General features: G+C 36.3%; 1 long non-coding RNA gene across 2 annotated transcripts in view; it reads right to left on the bottom strand.

Annotated features, from left to right (window-relative positions):
- The window catches only part of LOC135106807 (uncharacterized), a 76,510-nt gene that overhangs the window by 8,776 nt on the left and 62,734 nt on the right, over window positions 1-5,000 (bottom strand). Inside the window, exon 4 of one of the 2 annotated variants that reach the window (XR_010271472.1) lies at window positions 2,302-2,464. The exons of the other annotated variant lie outside the window; for it this stretch is intronic. This is a non-coding gene — a long non-coding RNA (uncharacterized LOC135106807). Of the gene's footprint in view, window positions 1-2,301; window positions 2,465-5,000 lie in introns of those variants that run through there. 2 annotated transcript variants of the gene reach the window in all.

Raw genomic sequence — 5,000 nt, 5'->3', positions numbered from 1 at the left:
ACTACTACTAATAATAATAATAATAATAATAATAATAATAATAAATTATAATAGTAATAATAATAATAATAATAATAATAATAATAATAATAATAATAATAATAACAAGAAGAAGAAGAAGAAAAGAATGACAGTGATAATGATAATAATAATAGTAATAATAATAATAATAATAATAATAATAATAATAATAATAATAATAATAACAATAATAATAATAATAATAATAATAGTAATAATAAAAACTGGGCCGTATAACAATTTTAATTTTTTTTGTCTTTAGTCAGTAAATGTTATTTCGTAATTACTTTTATCTAGAAATCAAAGAAAATGACAGTTATTCCCTTTAAACTTTATTTTTCTTGATCTGGGCAGCTATGTTTTGAGATTAACCTGCTATCATATATCCACACCTTATATCATCCATTCCGCCAATGACACACTGCTCTGAGCTCCCTTTACCCACTCCTCCAAAGAGAGAGTAGCAGTTTTTAGGAAAAACAATTCAGAAGATGAAGTCATTGATCCAGATCTCAGAGGCGCAACTGAGGAGAGAAACCCTTACTAGCCCAACCAAAATGACGTCAACGGCCTGAGCACAGAGATCTTGGTCTCACAAAGTCCAATGCCGAGGATTTGGCATCGAGACTCAAGCAGTGGAATTTGTTAGATGAAAATGTGAAAATATCAGCTCAGAGAAAGTGTCACCAGCATTTTTCAAGCTTTTTTACTAGTCAAGATGAGCTTTGTTTTTACCATAATGTGATCGGTTTGTTTGAAGTAATTGGAATCGCCTGTAACCCCAACGAGTGGCACCTTTTCATCGACAGCTCGTGCAGGAGCCTCAAAGTAGTTTTGCTTCATAACGAGAACATGTATCCATCTCTTATCCTCGTTCACTCTGTCTAGCTCAAAAAGGAATACATTAGTGTCAAGATGCCTTGAAATATGAAGAGTACGGTTAGGTGATTATCGGAGACTTCAAAATGATGGCCTCTTTTATGATTCTTCAGGGTGGCTTTACTAGGTTTCCTTGTTATCTTTGCCTTTAGGACAGCAGGGACACCGTGACACACTACCACAAAAAGGACTGGCCACAGTGGATCGAGTTTAGTGTCGGGAAGAACATCGTCAAATAGGACCCCAGAAGGGTACCGTTTCCTCCACTGCACTTAAAATTGGGTCTTATGAAACAATTCATCAGAGCTCTAGATAAGGAGTCTGCAGCTTTCAAGTATCTCCGAGATTTTTTCCCTAAGCTGTCTGCGGCAAAACTGGATGCCGGTGTCTTCGGCAAATAAAGGTCATGGAGTACAAGAAGTTCCCCAAGATGTTCACTAGGACGGAGAAAGCAGCGTGGAACAGCTTTGTCACAGTGGTTCTTGGCTTCTTTGGGTATCACAAAGCCGAAAACCATGGGGAGCTTGCTGAGACCTTGGTGAGAAACTACGGCAAGATGGGTTGCAGGATGTCCCTCAAAATCCATACCCTTGACGCTCATCTTGGTAAATTTAATGAGAACATAGGGGCGTACTCCGAGGAGCAAGGCGAGCGCTCCCACCAGGACATTAGACTTTGAACCCCGCTACCAAGGGTCGTACTCGTATAATGAAATCATGATGGGAGACTATATTTTGGAGGCTGATTCATGAAAGTAATTTACAGTATAAGCGTAAAATCGTGGAAAATTAATCACTTCTAATGATTTATCGTCTCACTTGTGTAATCGTAGAATAAATAAATGTTACTTTTGTATCATATGTCGTTTTGTTTCTATTTTGTGCAAATGATAATTCAAATTCGCCACTTTCTCCCAATGGGAATAGGTAAATTTCATAAATATCATTATCCCGGCCACAAAAGCAAAGTTAGAAATAAATATCAGTGTTTTCTAGACATTATTATTATTATTATTATTATTATTATTATTATTATTATTATTATTATTATTATTATTATTATCACTGTACCATTATTATTTTTTTTTATTATTTTATTATTATTAAAATTATTATTATTATTATTATTATTATTATTATTATTATTATTATTATTATTACTATTATTATTATTATTATCATCATTATATCATTATTATTATTATTATCATCATCATCGTCACCATCATCATCATCACACTACCATCACGACAAGCATCATTGTTATTCCCATCATCTCCATTGCGACATGGCGGCAAAGCGCAGATGGTGACACAAAATATGATCCTTACCATTCCGTAACTCCGATAAAACAAGAAAATGAAGGAAGAAAGAAGGGCAGGAAGTTATTATTCAACAATTTATTTCCCAGTAAAACTTGGCTGGAAAATTTGAGGGCTCATCTTAGATTCTTCTCCGTGGTCAGTTCCGTGTTTCCAGCGCGCCACTCTCACCATGCAGTGGCGCAGAACAGGCTGGGGCGTGCGTGCGTGCGCCCGTTTGTGCATCCACCTTACTTGGCCACACTTATATTGTAAGAGAGTGTTGTAATCATTAAGATGGACTAAATCATAGATGAAATACTATTATACTATTCATGTATTTTAGCAAGAACGACTAGGAGACGACCAGTGACAGCTTGCATGACTGCTTGTTTCCTTCTGTAGCACAATGCTGGACGTACAGATTCTTTTTGTCTCCTTTCTGTTGTCGGTGAACTGATCCATGACGTTCTATCAATATACAGTATACAGTATTATACTGATGGCTTTTGTACTTCATTAGCAGATATTTGGTGTTTTAAGTACAAAGCCATCAATATAATATTATACTGCAAATATGTCATAAATGAGTTCACCGACAACAGAAAGGAGAGACACAAAGAATATTTTACAATACTGATGATGATGATGATAATAATAATAATAATAATAATAATAATAATAATAATAATAATAATAATAATAATAATAATAATGATCATAATAATAATGATAATAATAATAATGATAATTATGATTACTCGCATATTTAGCGAAGTTTTTTGGGGGCTAAAATTCTCTCTCTCTCTCTCTCTCTCTCTCTCTCTCTCTCTCTCTCTCTCTCTCTCTCTCTCTCTCTCTCTCTCTCTCTCTTCTTTTCTTCTTTTCTTTCTTTCATCCCTTTTTATGATTTTTTTTGGCAGCGAGAAGTTGAGCGGTCTTTTCTTTTTTTTTTCTTTTTATCTTGCGCTTGGTCAGTTTCCCAGACACGTAAACATTTTTCATTTTTTTTTCATTTTTTCCTTTTTTTCTTTCTTCCTAATTTTCTTTCCTTGTTTATTTTTTTCGTTTTTTTTTTTTTTTGGGGGGGGGATGGTGAACACTGTTTTATCACAAGTGATCTACAACCAAAATCTTTTACTGCATTACGGCCTCAGTAATCGCGCGTGAGCCTACAGAGCCACAACAGGACTACTTACTTAAAGTAACGACTACATGGCATGTATTAGTAAAAGTGATGCATACTATTTTTATATGCTGTGTCAATTCGTTTTTGTTTTGTTTTGTTTTTTTTATGTAAGAGAGCCACTGGCCTCGGCCAGTGCCGGTTTCCAAAGTGTTAAAATGGGATAATCAAAAACTGGAAAATAAGCGTCTTGAAACCTCCCTCTTGAAAGACTTCGGGTCATAGGAAGGTGGAAATACAGAAACAGCCAGTGAGTTCCAGAGTTTACCAGAGAAAGGGATGAATGAGAATACTGGTTAACTCTTGCATTAGAGAGGTGGAAAGAATAAGGATGAGAGATGGTAGAAAGTCTTGTGCAGCGAGACTGCATGAGGAGGGGAAGCATGCAGTTAGCAAGATCAGAAGAGAAGTTAGCGTGAAAATAGCGGTAGAAGATAGCAAAAGATGCAACATTACGGTGCTGAGAGAGAGAGAGAGAGGCTGAAGATAGAGGAGATGAGTTGAGAAGACGAAATGCTTTTGATTCCACCCTGTTTAGAAGGGCGGTACATATGAAGAGTACATTCTATACATGGAAGGATAAGGCACCAGTACAGAGTTACTGGCTTAGGGGGGGGGGTGAGAAAAACTGGCAGAGACAACACAGAACGCCTAAATTCAAAGAAGTTGTTTTTAGCTATACATGAGATGTTAAGTTTCCAGTTTAAATTGTTAGTAAAGGACAGACTGAGGGTGTTCATTGTAGAAGAGGGGGACAGGTGAGTGTCACTGAAGAAGAGGGGATAGAGCTTATAGATGGAGGAATTGAGTTTTTAAGATATTGAACAATACTAAGTTTGCTCTGTCCCAGTCAGAAATTTTAGAGAGATAAAAATTCAGGCGTTCTGTGGGTTCCCTGCGTGATCTGTTTAATACCTTAAGGATTGGATATTTATGAAAAGACGTGGAAAAATGCAGTGTGGTATCATCAGTATAGGAGTGGATAGGACAAGACGTTTGGATTACATTATTGGTGAATAATAGGAAGAGAGTGGTTGACATGACAGACCCCTAAGAAACAATCATTGTTAATAGACTCAGGAGAAGAACGCTGACCGTCTACCTCTGCGGCAAAAGAATGATCAGAAAGGAAACTTGAGCTGAAGTTACAGAAAGAAGGATAGAAGCCATTGGAGGGTAGTTTGGACTTTATCAAATGCTTTTGATATGTCTAAGGCAACAACAAAGGCTTCACCAAAATTCATAAAAGAGGATGACCAAGACTCAGTAAAGAAGGCCAGAAAATCACCAGTAGAGCGGCAACAACAGGACCCTTACGGGTGATCAGATATAAGGTTGTGAAGTGATAGATGTTTAAGAATCTTCCTGTTAAAAATATATTAAAAAAAAAAAAAACTTTAGATCGGAAAGAAATTAAAGCAATTCGACGATAGTTTAATGTGTTAGAGCGGTCTTCCTTTTTAGGAATAGGTTTAATGTAGGCAAATTTGCAGCGAAAAGGGAAGGTAGATGTTAATAGACAAAATTAAAAGGCAAGGTGCAAGCACGGAGGAAGTTACAGAGAACAATAGGAAGGACCCCTTCAGGTCCATAAGCCTTCCGAGGGTTAAGGAA

Source organism: Scylla paramamosain, chromosome 14 (assembly GCF_035594125.1).
Source record: "Scylla paramamosain isolate STU-SP2022 chromosome 14, ASM3559412v1, whole genome shotgun sequence".
In the NCBI taxonomy this organism is placed as follows: Eukaryota; Metazoa; Arthropoda; class Malacostraca; order Decapoda; family Portunidae; genus Scylla; species Scylla paramamosain.
Note: the sequence above shows the minus strand (reverse complement) of the source record. Positions and strands in the feature narration are given on the sequence as shown.